General features: G+C 37.7%; 1 protein-coding gene across 22 annotated transcripts in view; it reads left to right on the top strand.

Annotated features, from left to right (window-relative positions):
- The first annotated feature begins 2,622 nt into the window (after positions 1–2,622).
- The window catches only part of PTPRD (protein tyrosine phosphatase receptor type D), a 1,083,558-nt gene continuing 1,062,721 nt past the window's right edge, over positions 2,623–23,459 (top strand). For all 22 annotated transcript variants that reach the window (XM_072360023.1, XM_072360013.1, XM_072360012.1 and 19 more), the window contains exons 1-2: positions 2,623–2,792; positions 3,040–3,146. The gene's annotated coding sequence lies outside the window, so the exon portion shown is untranslated. The remainder of the gene's footprint in view (positions 2,793–3,039; positions 3,147–23,459) is intronic.

Here is a 23,459-nt window from a genome sequence, read left to right as displayed (position 1 = left end):
TGACATATGTAGTTGTAAATTTAAGCAGTACTTACTACTGTGTTCTGCCAAAGGCAAAAAAAGCCCTGGGAGGAAGTATTTCTCTTTCACTGTCTTGCGTTGTGCCTCAATAAAGGTGTGTAATACAATAGGCACATACTTCTGCCTCCTCCCCTTTTGTATATGCACCCTTATTTTTTTTTTCTTTCCTTTTAAAGTAGAGATTTTTTTTCTTTCCATATCATTGTCTTTGAATCATTATTTTTATTTTTATCTTTTTCTGAACAGTAAATCTTCAGGCTACAAAATAGGTCAACTAAAGAGGCAGTGAACCTTCCAGACAAACCGGCAATGCTCAGCACCAGGTGTAACAGGAGCTCTCTACTGCTTGCGCTACACGTTTAAGGGTAACGCTTTACGCTGGCAGGTAAACCTTGAGGCTGAAGCCTTAGCATGTGCGACCGTGCCGAGGAGTGGCAGCTCCTGGCAGTCCCTTTTCGGGGCGGAGGCAGGTTGCTCACCCTGACCTGCGACCAGCTGCGGCCGCGGCTGCTGCACCCCGCGTTCCCCCTGCTCGCCCACGGCGCTCCGCGGGCTGATCAGCCTGCGGCGGACGTGCGGGAGGAGCGTCCCGCGCAGCGCCCCGCGGCCGGGAGGGAGATTGCACTTCGCAGCCTTCGCCACAGGCCCCGCTGGCTGCGGTAAGCGTTGGCAGAGCCCTAGGCCCGCGCTGTGCCTCTCGTTGGGTTGAACCCTATGCTTGAGGCTTAGCATGAGGAGGCTACTGCGGCTCAGCAGTCGTGGAGTGCCGGAGGGGCTCTCACATTTAAGCGTTGGGAAATGTGAATTACGGGGAGAAATCACCCTGATTCTAAACATCCAGGTGGGGAAAATATATGTATACATATTTACATATGTCTCCTAAAAAGAAATAAGAGGTAACCGGCATGCTGAACAAAGTTGTACTTTAATGCAGATGAACTGTGTGTGTGTGGGGGGGAAACAAACAAACAAACCTAACAACACGACACAAAACAATAAAAGCTACTATCGACAACAAAAACAAACAAACAAACAAAAAGCAACACATCTTTTGTAGTCTTTCATAAACGATTAAAGTCCGTGAAGAGCATTTTTGCACAGTTGTGGGGAGGCAAAGGATTGCAAATGTTTTTCTTCAAAGACAGTACTGACCAGCATTAGAGGTACCTTTGTAAATTAAATCTCGATGGGATCCTATTTCTGGAAAAATCTTAATTAAATATAGCGCACACAAAACTGTATTCTAAACAGAAAAAAATTCCCCACCCCCACCCCGTCTGCTCCCAGATCTTACTGATGTCAGTGGGACTGGGAATCTTGCAGCAAACACCCCAGCATTCTGCTGTAGCGCAGGGGGGGTGGGGGATTCAGACGCTCTCATTGCTGGGAGATACTTTGAGGGCAAAGTAAAAGTGTCCCCCGGGAGCGGTGCTCTGCTGCTGCTGCCGCCGCCGCCGCCGTCTCTGAGATGCTACAGTATCAGGAGAAGAAGAAAAGAAATGAGTTTGGAGTTGATGTACACGCCGGAGCAGCAGTAAAAAGATATAAGATATCGACACGCTCAGCTGCATCTTGTTAAAAGCTTCCTGCGGGTTGGCAGAATGAAATCTTTATTTAAAATACACAAACTATCGTCAAGGGAGGAACGGAAGGGAAAACACTAAAAGGGCCAAATGCTATGCTTAACCCACCGATATAAGCAAAGGAAGAGAAGAGACGAGATTGGTTTGGGGCAAACGGATTTTTTTTGGGGGAGGAGGGGGAGGGGAGGAGAAGGGGGGGGTGCTCTCCTTGCAGTCCAGTCACAGCAGCCACCCAGGGACGCCGTGTCTCCACTCAGCTTTAGAGAAAGCCTTTCTCTTTGATGGTGATGATGATAGTTGCTCTGGTAGAGGAAAAGGGACTTTTGAATACCAGAGGAGTAATTTGTGCTCACACTTAAGCGTTAACGATAGGAAAACGTGCCTAACCACCACATCCACAGCAGCGATCCCTTAAGTGGTGGTGATATTATTATTTTATTATTGCCAGCCAGTGGCTTTAAAGGTGCATTATTTTAATGCATTATTAATTGTTTTCCCAGGGAGAGAAGGAAACTGGGGATAGGGCTTATTATTATTAATAGCGAGGAGATCACTCGCTCCTTTCGCGCACGACGAGGAGAGCGGTGGGAGGAGGCAGCGCCGGAGGGAGGCGGCGGCGGCGGAGCGCACCCCGCTCCCGGGCTGGTTGCGCGGCCGCGGCAAGCACCCGCGGGGGCCCGGCGCAGTCCTCGCCTCTCCCTCCCTGTGCCCCCACCCTCGCCCTGTTGCCCCAGCCTCCGGGCGGAAAGTTCCGCAGGCAGCGGTCAACATCGTGCCTGCCCAGCGCAGCCCCACGGCATCTCCCCAGCTCCAGCCTCAGGTCCGCGCGGGCGGCGTGGCTCCGCGGGCGCCGAAGTTGCGGCAGGGCCGGGGGGCGGCCGCGACTGCCAGCCATCAAGTGGCTCGTTAAGGAAATGCAGGTGAGCGGGCGGAGCGGTGGGAGCTGCGCGAGGCGCGGCGGGGAGTGCACCGCCCGGCCCGGCCCTCCCTGCGCCGCCTGCCTGCCTGCAACCAGCGGTGCCGGGCACGGAGAGCGGGCCGACACCGCACCTCCGGCGGGAGCCGCTCCGCCGTCCTCCGCCCCGCCCGCACCCTCCCCCCCCTCCCCACCCCTCGCTCGCTGCCGCTCTCCTCCCTCTTTCCTATCTCTCGCTCTCTCTCTGCCGGCCTCATCGGAGAGAGTTGTAGGTACCTACCCTCTCTGTTCCTCGCCAGCCCCCCAAGCAAATTTTAGGGCGCAGAAGCCTCGGGAGGGCTTAAAAAAATCGGTGTTAGGGAAAATAAAACAAAACAAAACAAAATCTAGGGGAAAGATGACTCTTTTGCAAGAGTCTGTTCGGAAAACAGGGATACCCCTAAGAAGCGAGAGGCGGCGGCGCTGGACCCCGCCAAAACAGACCTGCCTGATGTGGCATGTGCTTCTCTCTCTTTGCAGTTCCTTTGGGGCCTGTGTGGACTAGGGGCACAACCCGGCGCCTGACTGGCAGGAGGGAAAGCGGAGACTCCTTCAGGTTTCCAAAGAGGTCCGAGCGGACTGCATTAGTAAGTAAATGCTCCGTGCTCGGTTTCTGACCCTGTGTTCATGGTATATGCACACAAACGCATGCACACATAGACGTGTAAGTATATATATATGTATGTATTTGTGTGCATGGTTTATGCTCTTAAATCACACTGTTCTGGTCAGAGAGGAACTTGGTTGTTGTAACTTGAACTATTTCCAGTGGAAAAAGTGCATGAAGTGCTTTGCTTATCTCTTAAGAGAAAAGGAAATAAAAGATGAATGTTTCTGTCAAGAACTGGGTGTGTTTTGTGTAGTGTCTACCTTAGTCTGGGTGTAGGTATGTGTTAGGTTATAGACAAAACCTAAACAAAGAGATGCACCCTCAGGAAAGGTCTGAAGCACTGTGGCTTGCTAAGTAATGCCAGGTGACAGGGCATGTAGTATAAGGTGAAATGTGAGTGGACTATAAATATGCTGTGCTTTCACATGTAAGCATTTTTAGTTCATATCTCTGAAATTGTTACCTTTTTCTCATGAAGTTTTATATATGTAAAATCTGTATTTTTTTATTATTATTATTTACTTTTTCCCCCCTCTTGCTTGTAATGGGGGTGGCAGATCCAGAAAACATCATTGCTCTAAGTTCTTTTACGGAACATATCCAAAAGTTCTGATGGTATTTTGTAGATAAAAGGGTGAACTCATTTGAAAGGGGCTCATGAGCAGTAGGATTGAGCTGCTGGGCAGTAAGGCTGACATAAAGTACAAAGATCAAATAGAGGCATGTCATGAAGTGTCTGCTGTTAGGTGTTATTTACCACTAAATGTATCTTCGTCTAGGGAAGAGAACTTTTGCAGGCGTTATTTCCCTTGGGACAGTGGACCCTTTATCGACATTTGCTGCATCTCTTGGAGGAAACAGCTAGTACCAGTATTGAGGATTAACTGTTTCCTAGGTAGAGGGATGAAATAGAGATGAGAAGTATGTCAATGAAAAATATTTGCTCGTGTTTGCTAATATCTAAATAAAACCTTTGTGTTATGTCAGAAGAAATATAGTTGAGTCAGGTTTTTTGAGTGTAGCAGAAGGAATCAATAACATTTCAGCATTTTTTTTTTTATTTTTTTTTTTAATCCTGCCAAATGGACTTGAATTTGAATACTTCACGTTTTACTGCACCTTTTCTAGGGGCAATATGGATCTGAATGAAATAAACTTACTCCTTTACAAATTCATACAAATCTGGATTATTTTGCAGTACAATAGGATAATAAATGGGTTACTCTATACTGTGCAACTCTGATTTCTAATGTATCATGCTTTTACTTTTCACTTAATCTGTCATTAGAAGTGGTTAAACACACATGTAGAATTAATGTTTATTAGGCATCTCAATGTGAAATTAGTGTTACATTTTCAGGTATGGTTCAACATCAGTCATGGCTAGTAAATGTCACCAGAAGTGGAAGTTAATTAGGGTCAAAATAAATGCTTTTCTTTGTGAAGTAAAGAAACTGTTTTTTCACATCAGTAAAGCTAATTGGACAGAATTTATTTAGGAAATGAATGTGACATGAACAGAAATGCCTAAAATCAGCAGTGTCAGAAGGACATTGTTCAGAGTTGCTTTCAGATATTTATAAACTTCTAGCTAGAAATAATTACAAAGCGTAGGCTATAAGTTCTGAGGTACTGAATCAGGGTGATTTTCATATCACATCACAGTACTCTTTGGGTAATTTATAGTAACATTTATGACAGAGAGAAAACACCTGATGAACTGATTTTATTATTTCAGAGCTGTGAATTTATCATTTTATCATTCTTTAAAAAGCAGAGCTTTTTTTTTTTTTTTTTTTTTTTTTTTTTTTCTTCCTCTCCTTTTTTACCCCTTTGAGGAGGTAACATTTTGAAGTGGCATATTGCTGTGTTGAGCTCCCCACGGGCAAAGCATTAAAATAATATATCCAGATAATTCAGATAATTTGCATGAACTGTTTTGAGACTGCAGAGAAGTTTATTAAGTTAAGCTTTTTGTTATGCTAGGTGGTCCCCCATTGTGCAGCATGTGATATTGAGTGCCTGATAAAGTACCTATTTTAACAATATCCTTGGAAAAAAAAAAAAAACAAAAAAAAAAAACAACAATAAAATTATATATATATACTTGTCTAATTACATATGACCTACATTGCTGAGTTTAGTTTGAATCACAGCATGCTTTTGACTTTATTATTTTCTGAGCATCGTCTTCATTGTTTGTCTTCTAGGTTTTCTGTAAATCTAGGGATATCACTTGGCAATTCTTTGTTATCTGTATGTAAAGCACCTTCACACATACTCAACTGTAATTATTCCTTGCTATTAGATAAAATGATCTGAGTCTGACTGTGGCAGTTAGGTTTGGTACATGTTATATTTGATTGTATAGGTATGTAGAATCTTGATTATAATTGTTGATAAAGGAAAGTGTCAAATCAGGTCAGACTGATTCAGTAGAAACATGAGAGAACTTCACAAGGGACCTCTCATTGTGACAATAGTTACATCATAAAGTTGATAAAGTTGCATATATCAGCAGTAATGTGTTTTATTATGCAATTGTTCTTGTTATTCAGATCATACAATAGCCTGATGAAATATATTAGCAGTCTGCAGGAATGAGTGATTAATTCTTCTAACCTGTGCTTATTTTAGGAATCCTTACTTAGAAACTCAACTTACTTGTTTGAACTTGAAGCTGAGAAAGTCATTGTTTATTTTAATATTAGTTACATAGTATACCAAACCTTGTGATGGTAAACTGTGATGGAAAAAGAAAGATATACTATTGCTAGTTATATGAAACTGTATTGAAACTGACAGTACACAAACATAACACTTGACAGCAAAAACTATTAAAAAATGATGGATGTGATAAATATCATATGTAGTACACAGTTTAGTTAGCTTGGTTTATATGTTTTATTTTAAAAGCTAGTGCACCATTAATAACTCTAATGTGCATGGATACAAATTCCATAGGTTCAGAATTCTGTAACAGGTTGGAACAACTATGATATCATTGGCTAAATTGGAAAACGGGCCAGTTCAGCATTTTGGGAAGGGATACTGATATGTTCCATGAGTGCAGATCTTGTTTAGTGTTCAAAGAGATCAGCACGCGAAGCCCACATACTTAGAACTGAATTGATCACTTAGGAGACCTTGTCAGCAGCATAGTCCTATTGGCATCAAATACAGATTTAACAGTGGCATTTATGAGAGGTTCAGTAATTTAGGGTTAGATTTAGTTATCTATACTCAAGGAAGGTAGCTTTTATTTTGTCATTATTAGCCCCAGGCATTCTGGGGAAACTAGCTGGGGAGAAGAAAGTAGGGAAAAATAAGAAAACTAAAACAACACCAAGCCACCATGGAAATATCTTTAATCCAAATTTTTTTTTGGCTGAGGTGTATCTATATACATGCCTTTGTATTATTATTATTACTATTTATCACAATCTATAAGGGTGTTAGTTTCAGAAGTTTTTTAATGGCTTTTATTTAATTTCCCTTACTAGTTTATATTCCTAACAAAAATGGATTAAGAAGGTGTTTTATGCTACAGTTATGTCAGAGTAATGTCAATTGAGCCTCAAGGTATTGACAAGGAGTGCACATCATCTATACATTTTTTATATCTTTAGTTGCTATGAAAAATAGTAGCAAACAGATGGATTTAAAATTCTGACAGGAAATACGCAGCAGGCAGGGATGAAGTAATTCTTGAACAGAAATTAAGTGTGTGTAGCTGTAATAACAAAGATTGAGAGAAAAAAATGTGCACATTAGATTAGGCAAAATGAAGGCATATCAGAAGGGCATTTTTAGCTTTCTTATCAGTTTTAGATGTCTAATATTCAGCTTTTTGGTTCTAGTAGTTTCTCTAGTAAGTTTCATTATAAAACAGTAACAAAAATGGTGGTAAATATAAGTTTTCTGAGAAATTACTACTTGCATGGTCAATATGAGCATGGAGTGATGCATCTGTGTCCATTTATTGTCAGAATTTGCAAAAATGGTTCTATTTCTCTTATATTTTTATTCTATTAAATAAATATACTGTACTGAGTGACTACTGTTGTGCAATAAATCTATTTTTTTCATTCTATTTCTTTACTGCTTACTTTGTTAATACTTGCACATTGACAAAAAAAAAAAAATGTTTTATAATTTTAAGCTATAACTGAATACTTTAAATGAGTGAAAACTGAAGAATCTGCTTTATAAAATCAGTTTTTTAAAAAACTCCTGTGGGGAAGGATGTAAGATTGATCAAAATGTTAATATGTTTTACATTTTTGCTGAATACCATGATGCTTTTAAGTACCTTAAAGTTGTTTGAAATTGTATTAGACTTTTCAGATTATGCGCACTTCCACTGTACTGAAATGTGAAATTTGGTTTTTAGAGATGTCTGGAGAAAGACATTTCTTCATGTCTGTTTGCAACATGATTTAAAAAATAAAAAATAAAAAAAAATTAAATTATTATTATTTTTAATAAGAATATTGTTTTAAAGCTGTTCCAGCAGCAAGTACATGAGATGGTACTGCTTACAAGTTGAAAGATAGGTGCATGTTATAGGCCCAGACTTCTATTTTCTTTTAACACTGACTGGAAAATGTTAGTCTGCTACTTAGTTCTTATCTTGATACGAAGAGCAAGATGTGTGCTTAAGCTATTTTCTTCAGTATGTTTTAGGAAGGTTTTTCATGAAGTAGAGGGGACATTTTGGTGCATGTGGTGCATTTTGCTCTGCTCCTGAATTTGAAAATGAGAGCTGTACACAATGGATGTTTAGAAGCTGGTCTTCCTAGGTGCTTCTTTATTTGGTTTTAGATTACCTGACTCATTTGTGAAACATTTGTAATGCTTCCTGGAAGCTTTTTGTTCACTGTGTAAAGATGTGTTGGAGAGAAAAAAAAAAAAAAAGTTTCAGGAGGGATGAAACAGTTTCTGCCTAGTCTGTAAATACAACAACTTGTGGTTTAATGGTATGTGGGTCTCCTTAGCTGCTCTAGTTATTACTGAAAGTGCGTAAGGTAAACTCATATTTCCAGAGTTTCCAGATAACCTCCTGGTGAACTTCTTATAGGTGACAGAACAATTGCTTTATGATGATTGATTTAAGGTAAGCAACTTGAATGAAGGTCCTCTGGTGGCAGCAGGTTGGAAGTGTACACCAGCTAGTCTTTAGGGAGCTGTAATTCTCAAGATTATTGCAGAAATAACAGTGTAAGAACAATTGCATATACTCTGAGTCTAGAAGTTAAGTGATTTTTAGACTCTCATGCAGCATTTTAACAGTCAATGTGGGAGTATGTCAGGCAAAGTAACTTAACTCTAACTCTGATGCATTTTCTTTCTCCTACAGTTTTAAAATCTTTCCTTGCCTTTCAAGACATTCAGTCTTGGCAAGACCAGTGCTGTGCAAGACAGTATATAATGTAGGTCAGTTCCCTATTCTCCTCACTCTTCCTGCATTTTTAGCCTTTTTTTTTTTTTTTTTTTTTTTTTTTTTTTTTTTTTGTAACAAAGCAAAAAGGAAGCCATTATAAATGGATTAAATATCATAATTATTTCAAGTCTAAAGATTTAGTTACTTACTCACTTTCAAGCAGCTGATACTTCAGAACATCCTTAGTAGAATTTTTATTTCCACTCTAAAAGTATTATTTTGGTGTTCTTTATATTAACCTTGAAGTCTGTTCCTATACTTCATCATAATTTGAATACAACATAATATCAATACTTGCAGATCAGATCAGTATAATGGAAAACAACTATGAGTGACTATGAAATTGCTAGCAGTAATAGAACAAGACCTGAATTGATCTCCACTTGGGTGGAAGTATGTAAAAACATATATTACATGAGGTATCACATTGCTTGAAAATGACAGAAAAAAAAATCCTATAATGTGTTGACTCAGTCTTAAAAGATATTGCTTTACACTGAAAAGAATGAGCTCTGATTTGGTGTCAGGAAAAGCTAAATGGTGGCTTCAGTTCTTGATGGAAATGATTTAAAGAGAAGAATTCATACAAGCTGTTCATGTCTGAATGAGTTGCTTTCCTTTTCCTTACTGCAGCTTTGACACTGTCAGGTGTCTTATGACACACCTTATGTCTCAGACCTCTTATGAGAGACAGAAAATGATGAGAAGTGCTGTATTCATTGAGATCATTATCATGTACTGAAATTTATTTTGGTATTTTTCCTCATCTAGATTTTCCTTAAATAAGTGTCTTGTTTTTTGTTTTGTTTGTGATAGTTAATGAATGAGGGATACTCCGAGAATAATGCCTTCTATTTTATTATGTTGTCTCATGACATCAGAGGCAAGTGATAGTGGTATGACAGCAGAGATATAATGTTCCCTCCAATATTCTATCACATTTTTTTGCTGTGCAACAGGTGGCAGTCTGGCAAAATGGCATCTGACATGGAAGTGTGTTTGAAGCAATAGTGTGTAACTGCATTCCTCCACGTGGAAAAAATTGCACTTGTTGATATTTGTTGATGCTTGTTAAACATTTGTGAAGACATAACAGTGGATGAGAGCACAGTGAGGCAGTGGGAAATGCCTTTCAGCAGTGGTAACTCCTGAATTGTGAAAGCAGTGGTGACTGCAGTGTGGTCAGTGTGGTGTTCTGGTCAGCCACACAAGTCCTGTGTTTTTCCTTGGATATTTTATCAACATCTGCAGTTTTAGGCACAACTGTTCTTTGAACTTAGCACTTTTTTTTTTTTTTTTAATATGAAGAAGAGTATTCATCAATGGCTCTTCTTCACAGCTGAAATTCTAGTCTTTCATTTTTTACAAATCTGAACTTAAAAAGCTGCAGAAATTCATTTGCCTGTTTTTGCTGTCCAGATACTCTGATGTGATCAGTGTAGTTGATTTGACTCCTCTTTCTCTTCTCTGTGAACAGTATCCTATGACAATTCCTTGAAGCTAAGATCATTTAGTGAGGGTGGAAACTGCTTTGTCAAGTGCCTCTACTAGGATGTCTGGAAGTGTAAACCTTCAAGAACAGAAGGAACATAGGTCACCAAACATGAGTAACTAAGTGTTCTTAACCATTCTCCATTCATTCATGATGTAACATTCTGCAAAATTCATTTATTTAGTAATTGAGAGTTGGATAAGTAGTACATAAAAGGCATTATATAACAAAAGAGGAATGATTTGGAAGCTGGGTGAATATTTTTCTTCTGCATTTTTAGAACAAAGTGTAGAAGTCTTTGTATGCATTATTTTTTCAAGCGTTCATTCTAAAGAGTTTATAAGACATGAAAATGCCATGTCCCATACAGAATGCCACTGACTAGAATGAATTAGGGATTTTTTTAATTTTTTTTTCCTTGCACCATCTATATATATGTGTATATATATGAAAATATAGAATAAAATCACTTCCTGAGCATCTTCCATAGTACTTCTCTTATTTTGAGATCTCTTTCCATTGAGCACACTCTCTATATAATTTGTTCTAAGACTGTTAGGGAAACATTAAATTTATATTACTTGGAACAATAGCATTTTGTACCATGTACAGTACTCGTTTTTCCTTATCAGCTGTGGATTTTTTCAGATTTCTATAGGTGTGGAAGAGAAGCCTCTGGGTGTTTCTTTTATCCCATTGGCAAAAGAGTGTAAATTAGAAAGCATCCAAATTCAGTTGTGATCAGGGTTGTCTTTGTTCTGTACAATGAAGGCCCTTCCCAGGTTCCTTGTGTTTTCCTTTTTCATAATTCTCCCCCACAGAAGGTAGGGACATTAAGTATTTTGAAATCAGCTCACAACTAGGCTTTCTGTTCTTTCTCATCTATACTGAAAGTAATCACTCTTCCTCTGTAGATGAGAATTCACGTAACTCTTAAGTAAGATGTGATAGGAATCCTTACTATTTTTCTTAGAAATTGTTAAAATTAAGAGTTTTTCAGGTTATGCAACTATTGGGTATTTCCTGATAAAGGGTGAGATGTGAAGAATTAACTGGTAAGTACATTGTAATGGCAGACATCTAAGAACATGAACACTGCACAGTTCTTTTGTTTAGAAATGTGAACTGTGGATGTCCATATTTCAGGACATGGATCTAGTACTTTCATCTTATCTGAAGACAAGGATTTTTTTTCACATAAGACTAATTGTATCTGAAACTATCAGAGACGGTCACTAAGTCAACACTTTTGCTTAACTGTTCAGACTGACATGATATCTTAGTGAAATTCTGGAAATCCTATCACATGCATATAAATGTGTGTGTTGGTACATGTTGAAGTGACATAAATCTCATGCTCATATTCTTTTAACAAGTTTTTTCTTTTTTGTTTGTTTGTTTGCTTGGTTGCTTGATTGCCTTATATTCCATTTTTCTTCTTTTTCTCCCTCTTCATAAATTATGTATGGAGTCTTAAAGCTTGTGCTACTAACTATGCTTAATCCGCAGAATCAACTTGTGTGCTTTTCTTTACTGTTCTGTTGCCTCTGATACAAGCTATTGCAGCACTGCAAACCTTGAGAAACATTCAGTTCTTTATTTGCTACTTTGATAGATCTCCTTTTTTCTTTTTTTATTCAATATTATTATTTTATTATTTTATTTTTTATTTCATGGAAAGATGGACCAAGGGATTTGTGTAATATAATTATGCTGAGGTGAGGTGTGTTTTCTGTTTCTGCATTATTGACATCTTCACCATTATGCAACTGATAAAGATTACTGGCAATAATATTTTCTTCTGAGGTCAAGGCTATTGATTTTTGGAGTGTAGACAGAGCTGATGTGATAAATCTTGTGGTAACAATTCTATTTGGAATAATTTTTTTTACATAAGTTCCTTTGGAAAAAAGTTTCAAGAATCACTTTAGTTATTTGGATCTGCATTTGCTGTAGGTATTTGAGTAATAGATTTATTAAACGATCGTTGGAAAGGACATCTAAGTGTTCTGTTCGAAGAGTGATATTGGAAATAGTGTGCATGAGAAACAGCTCCTACAGATGGATATCTCTGAGTGTAACCTATTTATTAAGGTTTTGGTGTGGTGGGAGAATAGATGCAGTATGTGAGCCAGAAACAATTTCCTTATACACAAGATTAAGTTACTGTCAAAAGTTATTCTAATAATTACAACGAACACAGCAATTTAAGAATCAGAAGAAGGAAACCAAGGAAGCCTTACTTTATTTCATTTTATGTAATTTTATTAATATATACGACCTCAAGAAATGTTCCATGCTTGCTATGGTATACTGGCTCACACAAACTCTGGCATCTGTTTATGTTGTTTCATTGGATTTCTGTATTTTATTAGCTTGGGAAAACTTATCACAAATAAAATATATTGAGCCAAGTGTTGTTGTGTATTAGGCGAAATACGGGGAATATCGGGCAGTTACGTGACAGGCCCTTCCCCATTTCTGGAAGGATCGGTGAAGTGTAATCCAGTAGTCATACACGAAGAGCATAGTTTATATAAGTGTGTGTTTGCTTTAATAAATCGCCATTTTACTGCTCACCACCTTGGTGTTACTTCGGTAATTGGCCCGGCTGTGGGCTTCTAGGGAGTTAAGGTCATAAAGTCATTAGCGGCCATAAAGTCTTCAGCCAAGTTGAAGTTTTCACTCTGTATCTCTAAAAGCAGTACAGTACCATAACATATTTGTTGTCAATTATGTCTACGTCTCATAAAAAGCTTGTGATCCAGATGAAACTAGAGAGATAATAAAGAGGACATCTAATAACTATAGTAATATTAACGATGATGATGTTTTGTGAGAGCTAAACCACAATGTGAACTTCAGAGGAAACATATTTTTCCACTGTAGTAGGAAATACTGTAGCAGCTGAGTCTCTGTTAACTAAAAATGCAGCAGATAAGAAAGTTTCTAAAGGATTACTGTATCATAATAGCTAAAATAATATTAACAAAGAACTGAGAATATTTAAGTATTTCTGAGGAAAATATACTGTGTACAGCTTGAGCTCTGCTTTGTATTTTATGCTGCAGTATACGAATTTTGTGTGTTTCTGTGTTGTTACACATATGGGAACATTTAGTGATTATACCATCTCATCATGTCTGTTGTAGTCATTTTAAATTATAAACGTGCATTCTAAGTTATTGTGAAGTATAATATCAGATTACCCTTCTTCTGTAGAAACTTTTTTGGTGCCTTTTCTGCATCTTTGTCACAAATAGCAACGATTTTTGGTGGCAGTTATCTGTAACACGATATATACATTTTCTTAAGGTTAAAAAAAAAAAAAAAGTACAGTTTTAAAAAATGTGGTAATAGGAAGTCAGTTCTTAAGTTCTTAATAACTTTTATTATTATTTTGCAGTTTTAAAAAGATGAATGCCTGTGTGAGTTTTGTCCAGGAAAACAAAGGTGGTCTTTTTTTTTTTTTTTTTTTTCCCCCTTAAAAAAACAAAAATAAAACAAAAAAAACAACAAAAACAAAAAAAACCAAAATCCTTTATTTACAATCAGCAGGGGATGAGTTGAGGCCAGAAAGAAGCACTATGGTCTTGTTTGCCTACTACTTGGCTTAAAATGAGGACAGAGTTCTACATGTCTTCTGCAGTTGGGAGTAATTTAGTTGGGAGTGTTTGTCATGCAGGTCCACTCCTTTCTGCATAAGACAAAAAATTTAGAAGTTTATTCAATGATCAGCAAGAACACAGATAAAGAAAATAGGGGTAGTGAAAAAATTACCTTAATTAAAAATGGGTGATGTGTATGTTTGTGGCAAGCTTGTGCTTTCTTCCATGATGACAGATACAGTGTAGTGCAATGATGTGTCTGTGCTGTGATCTGACTAAGAATGTATTTGAACAATACCTTTTTCCTCTTTATTTATTTTTTTTTTTTTTAAGATAATGACTGTTTGACTAACTCAATCTTTAAGTCAGAAAAAGGAAACCCATCTTACTGAGAACTTGTGGCTATGTTGCCTTCATTTATTGCATTCATTTATCTTGCCTTCAGTTGAAGAAGCTTACAGAGTTTTCCGCTCTTGAGTTCTGTCCTTTGATTTGCAGCTTAAAGAGCAGGCCAGTAGAAGTATTAAGTGCTAGGACTTAAGGGATTTATTTTTCCATAGTCCATGTTCAAAGTGAACATAACTCTTTCCTTCAGCGTATTTATTCAGAGATGCCTTTCATACATACATACATATATATATACATGTATACATGTGTTTACGTTGTCTGCCTAAGTAGAAGACAGTGGTATAGAGATGTAATTTGATTTTTATTGCAGTGAAGTCCTGTGAGAACCAGTAAATTCTGAAACAAGGCATTTAAACAATTGTATAGGTGTCTATTTGCTGTCACTTGGAAGAAAAGTCCTGTCTTTCAAGTGTGACAGATGTTTACAGACATTAATGAAACAGAAACTAAAGTGTTAATTGGATTATATTTCCCTGAACTACATAATAAATTTCTTTTAATCCCTACAGCCCTTTACTTTCCTTCAGAGGAACAACTGTGTATTTTCAGTTGTAAATGGAAAAACAGGAGTGATTGGAGTGCCAAATTGGTCAGTTTTATGAAGCAAACATGCTCACTAGAGAACAGCATGGAACTGCTAAGCTGTTCAGCTGCTTCTAACATCCATCAGTTTATGCCTCCCATCAGCAAAGATTCCACAGAGAACGCAGTGGAAAGGCACCTAGAGGGAAAAAAATATCCTCCAACAGACTCCCTCAGACAAGGATTCAGGTCTTTGTCTCATCTCTTCTACAACACAGTTCCAGCAGTGCTTCCTTGCTGTTACCCCGTGCATATATTGTAAAGTGTAGTGAACTCTTGATTGATTATAAATATGGACATTATTATGATTGGTGTATTTCAGTAGCTAAAAGCAAATTGTATATGCAAAACTACACCGAAAAACAAGCTCTCGTTCATATTATTAGAAAATGGAAAAGAAAAAGAATACACTTTTCTCCAAATTGTTAAATGAGGTGTTACTTCAACTACATACCTGATGTAGATGAACTCTTGTTATTATTAAATACTTCAAGAACAATGCATGTAAATAATAGTGTCATTATTTGAAAGTTTAGTAAAAATACAGAGGAATTTTTTGTATATCCAGTGATGCATGTTCCAGACTGAAACTATTTTAGTATTTGTATTACTTTAATTAACAATAAGTTAATAACATATTATCATAATGAGTTTTGAAGTTACCTTTGTTTGAAGGAGCTAATGTGTTTTAAATGTACACTGTATAGGAAAGATTGATACATAGCACATCTTTTTGCTTTATTTTCCATTTTCTTCTTTTTTAAAAAATCTATAATAACTGGAAAGATTTCAAGAAGTGATAATTAAAATGTATGAACTAACAGTATGAACTAATTCATTTATTTGTGTTAAATTAATTAGATAGTTGCAGTGGCATGCACAGGTGTGTACATAAAAAATGTGGGTCATAAACTAGTATTGCCTTGTTTTTTAAGGAGGCTTATAGAAAGATGGTTATGAACAATTTACGTGGTCTCATAGTCATAGAACAAGGGGAAATGGTCTTAAACTGAAACAGGGGAGATTTAGATTAGATTTTGTGAGTAATTTTTTTTACTGAGAAGGATGGGGCATTGGCATGTTCTGCCCAAAGAGAAGCAGTGGATGTCCCACCCCTGGAGGTGTTCAAGGCCAGGTTGAATTGTCTAGTAAGTGGAAACCATGGGGGTTCAGAACGACATGATTTTCCAACACAAGACAGTCCATGATTCTGTGATCTTTAAGGTCCTTCCCAATTCAAGCCATCCTGTGACGCTACTATAATACTGCTTACAAATACCAAAATTACAGATTATTAGCCTCTGTGGATCATAGGAATCAACGGACCAGATGACCTTGTTAAAGCATTACTAGCAAGAATACTTTTTCGTGTACTTCTTTTACACAAATTCACTGTCATCTAGAAGATGTAAGCAGCAAGTCAGAGTTAACACAATTTGAGTGAGTGGTATACTCTTTCTCACAAGAGTGTGTGATGCATGTTTCAAGGGAAAATGGTAAAACGTTAATGGCAAAATGTATTAGTTGTAGCAGAAATAGCCATTCAAAAGATTTCAAAAATAAAAGCTGACATTTTTTCCCACTTTTTCAGGACGGTAATAGGTAGGCTTTAAATTGTAGACTCTTTGGTTTGCTGACAGCATATTTGGTTCCTCCAAACCCAGTTGCATGGTACATTTATATAGCTATTTAACACTTATTTCAAGAAGGAAACCTTTTCTTATGAGGGAGTTACTTAAGCAAAAGTATGCAAAAGGTTATAGTTCTATGTACTATTACATAAACTTTCAAAATTATCTGAAGTTGTATATTTGAAGTGCTTTGCAGTACAGTGCAATAATGTGTTGTCTTAATATATTGAATGTAATTTTTATGCATTTATGTGATCTAAAGCCAAGATGTAATTACTTACTACTTCATTTAAATATATTTGCTAGATATTTCTAAAAATACTTGTTTCAGCACAGAATTCAGTGTGGTTCCCCTAAACATATTCATGTTCTCAGAGATTCACATGCATATGAAGGTAGTCTTACATTCAGCAGTAGATTTTAACTAGTTCAAGCTTTATTTATTATTTATTACTTTTTCAGAAGAGGAGCTAATATAAGAAACACCATTATATTGGTCAACAACTGCCATAAAATTTGACTTCATGATCTATTTTTTTTAATTATGTTTATTGGTTTATTGTCTGTAATATTTCAGAAGTGCGAGAGCAAGGAAATTGTGGACCGGAATGGAAACAGGCTGTATGAAGAAGCTTTCAGATACTGTCCTTACCACAATCAAGTATTATTGACTTGGGACCACAAATAATGCTGCATGACAATATCTGAACTCATAAGTAGAAGAGAAGAATTGGAAAAATAAAACAATAAATCATAATGAGTAAGAATGTATACTTACATGAGTATTTTTAGGCTTGGATCTTTATCCAGTCCATTTACTGCTTTTAAGTAGGAGGAGAAAATGCAGGGGGGGGGAGGTTAGGGGAAAGGAAAAAGAAAAAAAAAAAAAAAAAGAAAAAAGAAAAAAAAAATGAAGAATGCAAATCCATACAAACTTAGTGTAAGTGTAAATGAAAACATGCACCTGAAGTAGCTTATTGACAAAGAAGCTGGATTTCAGATGTACTAATAGATATGTTTAATCCTTTCCAGCTGGGAAGATTAACAGAAAATGATAGAAACTATCACTGAAAGGCAATAAAGTCTTCCTTAGGAAGACTGTCAAATCAGTTCAATTTTAGAATAACCATAAAAAGATGATAACCATAATTAAGGACAATTCTTCTACAGTCTCTTTTATAGGCTCTATTTGAGTAGGACAACAATTCCTCCTATAAACTTAATTTCTCTGGTTAGTAGCTTTAGAACCTGTCCTCTGCTCCCAGTTTCCTGCCTGGAAATCTGACTTGAGAAATTAAAGATTTTTCAAGTGGTCTGATAGGTATGAATAGGCTCATTTTTGTAGTTTCTGGATCTGTGTCATAAAACATTCCAATCGTTTTTCATATTTAGAGACTGCATGTAAGCTAACTAATAATAATCTAAGGAAAACTTTGGGTTTTGTGCTCAGTAGAAATGAGAACCAGAGCTGATGAAAAACCTTGACTGATTCTGGAGTAGAATTAGATTACTGAAAATTTACTACAGTAAAGTAATACAGTAAGACTAAAAAAATACTTTTTTTTTTTTTTTTTTCTTCCCAGTCAAAATATAAATGCCATTTATATTACTTTAAACATTCATTGGTTATGCATGAATACATACCACATGGTCATGGGCCACTGTCAGAGCAATTCATTTGGTTTGCACTTCCGCTTAAAATACAAATTCTTTTAAGATCACTAGTCCTTACTGTGGAATACTGAAACACCGATACTGAATTATAGTCATGCAGAAGTCAAGCTAACTATTCAAGAAATATCACTTATATAGTAGGGCTATATAAATATTTTTTCTCTTTATCTCAGATTGTTATGACTATAAAATGTTCATGCACAGGATAACATTGTAATAAATTATTATATTTCAGGTTCTGAGGAAGATATTTAACTTCATAGAATCACAGAACAGTTTGGCTTGCAAGGGTCCTTAGAGATAATCCAGCTCCAGTTGTCCTACCATAAGCAGGGCTGCCACCCACTGGATCAGGCTGTACCAGGGCGCCATCCAACTTGGCCTTGAAAACCTCCAGGGATGGAGCATCCAGAAATTCTCTGGGTAACCTGTTCCAGTGCCTCACTACTCCCTCACAGTGAAATTTTTTTTCTTAAAGTCTAATCTAAATATACCTTCTTTCAGTGTAAATTCATTTCCCCTTGTTTTATCACTATTTATAAGTGTAAAATATCAGTGTCCATCTTGACTGTAAGCTCTCTTTAAGTACTGGAAGGCTAGAATGAGGTCCTTCTGGAACGTTCTGTTCTCTAGACTGAACAAGCCCAGCTGCCTGAGCAGGAGGGCTGTTCCAACCCTCTGATCATCTTTGTGGCCTTCTCTGGACCCACTCTGTATCTGTTAACCTTTGCATTTTTCTTCTGGTGGAAGCTTCAGGCATGGGTGAGGCCTTGTGAGAGCAGAGTAAACAGAGACAATCACTTCCCTCACCCTGCTGGCCATTCATCTTTTGATACAGCCCAGGATACAGTTGATTTTCTAGGCTGAAAACACACATCATCATCCAGAACTCTCATGTCCTCCTCTGGGCTGCTCTCAATGAATGCCTCTCCCAGTATATAAATATAGCTGGGATTGCCCTGACCCAAGTACAGCACCTTGTATTTGTTCTTGCTGAATCTCATTCTGTTCATGTGGGTCCCATTCTCTAGCTTGTCCAGGTTCCCTTGGATGGCATCCCTTCCTTCTGTTCTATCAAGTGTAATCTGCAAACTTGCTGAGAATGCACTTGATTTCACTATCCAGGTTACTATAAAGTTAAGAGCACTGACTGCAGGAAAGATCTGTTGGGGGACACTACTCATGACTAGCCTCTGTCTGGATATAGAGCCATTGACCATAATGCTGGCTGCAAAAATCTGAATAATTTTTTATGCTCTGAATAAATTATTCAAATTCATAGCTCTCCAATTTAGAGATATGGTGTGGGGTTATATCAAAGGCTTTATAGAAGTCCAGGTAGATTATATCTGTTGCTCTTTGTCCACTGATATCACAATAACTCCATCATAAAAGGCCATCAGGTTGTTCAGGCATTATTTGCCCTCTATGAAGTCATGCTGGCTTTCTTAGATCATCTTGCTGTCTTAAGTGTACCTTAACAGAGTTTCCAATAGGATCTATTCCATGATCTTTCTAACATCATTGTAGGTGATATGGACAGTGGGACTGAGTGCATCCTCCACAAATTTGCTAACACTAAGCTGAGTGGTGCAGTTGATACATTGGAGGGAAGGGAAGGCATCCAGAGGGACCTGGGCAGGCTGGAAAAGTGGGCCTATGAGAGTGTAATGGGGTTCAACAAGGCCAAATGCAAAGTCCTGCACCTGGATCAGGGCAATCCCAAGCACAGATACAAGCTTGGTGGGGAAGGCTTGAGTGCAGCCCTGAGAAGGATTTGGGCATGTCAACTGATGAGCAACTCAAAATGATCCTGCAGTGTGTGTTTGCAACCTAGAAGGCCAACCTTATCCTGGTTGCATCAAAAGAAGTGCATCCAGCAGGTTGAGGGAGGTGGTTCTGTCCCACTGCTCCTGTGAGACCCCGCCTGGAGTATTGCATACAGTTTTGGGGTCACCAATGGAAATTGAGCTCTTGGAGTGGGTCCAGAGGAGGGCTATGAAGATGATCAGAGGACTGGAGCATGTCCCCTTCGAGGAACAGGCTGAGAAATCTGGTGCTTTTCAGCCTGGAGAAGAGCAGGCTCTATGGGGACTTTATAGTGTCCTTCCAGTACCTGATGGGGGCCTACAGGAAAACTGGGAATGTTTTTTTTGTAAGAGCATATAGCAGTAAAACAAAGGGAAATGATTTTAAACTGAAAGCAGGTAGATTTTTTCTAGAAATTAGGAAGAAATTCTTTACTGTGAGGGTGGTGAGACACTGGAACAGGTTGCTTAGAGATGCTGTGGGCGCCCCCTCCGTGGAAGCATTCAAGGCCAGGCTGGATAGAGCTTTGAGCAACCTGGTCTATTGTGTGTGCCTCAGTGGCGCAGCGGTAGAATTGCCGCTTGCAACACTGGAGGCCCGGGGTTCGAATCCCCCCTGTGGCACCAGTGGTAGAAGTGCCGCTCTGCTACACAGAGGGCTCGAATCCCGGGAGTTGGACTCGATGATCTGTAAGGTCCCTTCCAACTCGCACAATACTATGATACTGAGTGATGCCCCTGCATATAACATGGGGACTGTAACAAGATGATATTAAAGGTCCCTTCAAATCCAAACCATTCTATGATTGTCCTAGACTCACCAGCCTAGGTCTTCCGTCCTAGCTTTCTTAAAAATAGAAGTGCTGTTTCCCTTTTTCCAGTCACTGAGGACTTTATTTGGCAGCCATATATGATGGAGTGGAGGCAACCAGATCAGCCTCTTCCTTCAGAACATTGGAGTATATGTCAAAGGGGCCTCATAGACTTCAGTCTAATTAGGTGGTCTCAGAATTGCTCTTCCCTTACAGAGAGATGAATTTTGCTTCCCCAGTGCCTGACTAGAGTTTCAGGGAGATCTTCCTGGGTATAGGAAGGCCCTACGAAAGGGTCTGGTCAGGCTGGATCACTGGGCAGTATGCTGTAGTTCAACGAGACCAAGTACTGGGTCTTGCAGTTTGGCCACAACAACACAAAGTAATGCTACAGGGTGGCTGGAAGACTGAGTAGAAAAAAAAATGGACCTGGGGATATTTGTTGTTGCTTGGCTGAGCAGGAGTTAGCGTTGTGTCCATGTGGCCAAGAAAGCTGACAGAATCCTGGTAGTATAAAAAATAGTGTGGCCAACAGGAGCAGGGAGGCTATTATTTTACTGCACTCAGCACTGGTGAAGCTGCATTTTGAATACTGTGTTCAGTTTTGGGCCGCGTACTACAAGAAAGACATCAAAGCCCTGGAGCATGTCTGAAGAAGTGCAATAAAGCTTGTGAAGGGTCTGGAGCACAAATCTTATGAGGGGTGGCTGAGGGAACTGGGATTGTTTAGTCTGGAGGGAACAAGGCTCAAGGGAGATCTTATTCCTCTCTACAGCTACCTAAAAGGAGGTTATGGCAGGGTGTGGGTCAGTCTCCAACATTACTAGCAATATGACTAGAGGCAATGACCTCAAGTTGTGCCATGGGAGATTCAGGTTGGTTATTAGGAAAAAATTCTTCACCGAAAGTATGATCAGGCACTGGAATGGGCTGCCCAGGAAGAAGGTTTTGTCACTGTCTCCGGAGGTGTTCAAGAAGTGTTTAGATGTGATGCTAAGGAATGTAGTTTACTGGGAAATATTGCTGATAGGTGGATGGTTAGATTAGATGATCTTGGAGATGTTTTCCAACTTTTCTGAAATCTGTGATTCTCTGATTCTCTTAAAATTTACCCATAAATTTATAGTTAGTAGTGGCTCATAGTTTCAGAGAATTTTTATACCTGAAATGTTAATTAAATTTTTATTTTCTTCTGATATTTCTGTGCAAGTTTTTAAGCATAGGTTTTGAAAATATATAATATATATGACATACTTACATCTATAGAATATATAATATGTATAATGAGAACTGGAGAGCATTATTGAATCAGTATTTTGTTTCATGTTGAGATTGACGCAAGGTTTGAATTATAAATGGTGAAAACCACTATTATTCAAGTAATTTAACAAAGCTTATCTGAGACACTAAAAGAGAAGTTCCCACTTTTTTTTTTTTTTTTTTTTTTTTTTTTTTTTTTTTCTTTAACAGTGTTGAAGTAAAATCTTTATATATTTACTTCTTTGAAGCTCAAGTGATTAAGTGAGGAAATAAACTTATTTGGATTTGGTAATGTTTAAATTATTCTTCAAAATAAATATTAACTTCCAGTATGGGGACATCAAAATATTTTATTCGAGGACTACTGATATTTTCCAAGACTTTTGTGTAGATGGAGCATATCTGATATCCTAGATGAAAAAAGAAAATGTTGTCAGTATGACCTTTTGGCATGGTTTTCCATTCAGTAAAGTGATCAATTGAGTAGTTCAAGCTCAGAACACTGTATGCTTCAACTCAATTTTTGTTGTTAGTCAGTGAACTTAATCAGGTATCAGACAGCTTAAGAAAACTACCAGTTAATAACTGTTAGTCAAGTTTTGAACTGTTTGCTGACCTGAAAGAACTTCCCAATGTCAAATAAGTTATCTTGCGTTATGTCATTTCTCAGACAAACAACTAATAGTAACAATATTTTTTCTTAATCAAGGAAAATACTGGGAAGATTATGTCCTCAAGTTACCTTTAGATTGTACTTATATTTGAAGATACTCATGTAGCCAAATTTAAATAAGAAGAAGATAGATATAAAGATAAATATAGAAGAAATTTTCAATGCTTTTTTTTTTTTTTTTTTTTTTTTTTTTTTCTCGTTTCAGAGGGTATTTAACACAAACTATGTGTTGTTTTGGGTGATTTTGTTTTGTTTGAAAAATGTCTGGCATTCTGTAATGGATTTTAACTACCAATAGGAATAAAAAATATTGCATTTCAGCTGAAAATGACATCCTAAAATTGGTTTTGACTTAATGACTCTCAACTGCAATATTGATTTCCAATCAAAGTGTTGAGAAAAAAAAAAAGGAAGTTCTTCTAGAGCTAAAGGTTTAGGTCATTTGTATGATGACAACCTTAGTGCAACTCTTTATAAATAATGGGCCAGAAGATCAAACATTAGTGAACATTGTATGTTCAGTGTGCATTAAACCTCTAGCTTCCCGTAACTTCTCTTTATGGAGTTCTACTATTTTAAATCCCCAAGTGCACATTTTCATGTTTATGCAAACTAACTGAGTTGGAGCCCAGTGCATTAAATTCTAAGAGGTGGTAACAGAAAACTATATGTGAATACCTATTTATTTACTTCACACACACACATATATATATGTTGTGTGTATGTAGATTTAACAGCTTGCTTAAGTCTCTTATCTATTCTTTCTTAACATGAGAAAGGACATACTGAAAGCAAACCAAAGGGTAATCTAAGTACAAAGTTTATTTTCTGGTAAGAAATGTATCAAGCAAGAGGTCAGTCCATACATGAGTGGATCAACAGAAGAGAAGGAGCTGTCC

The sequence above is a fragment of the Excalfactoria chinensis genome, chromosome Z (assembly GCF_039878825.1).
Source record: "Excalfactoria chinensis isolate bCotChi1 chromosome Z, bCotChi1.hap2, whole genome shotgun sequence".
Taxonomy (NCBI): domain Eukaryota; kingdom Metazoa; phylum Chordata; class Aves; order Galliformes; family Phasianidae; genus Excalfactoria; species Excalfactoria chinensis.
This window is presented reverse-complemented; position numbering and strand designations above follow the sequence as displayed.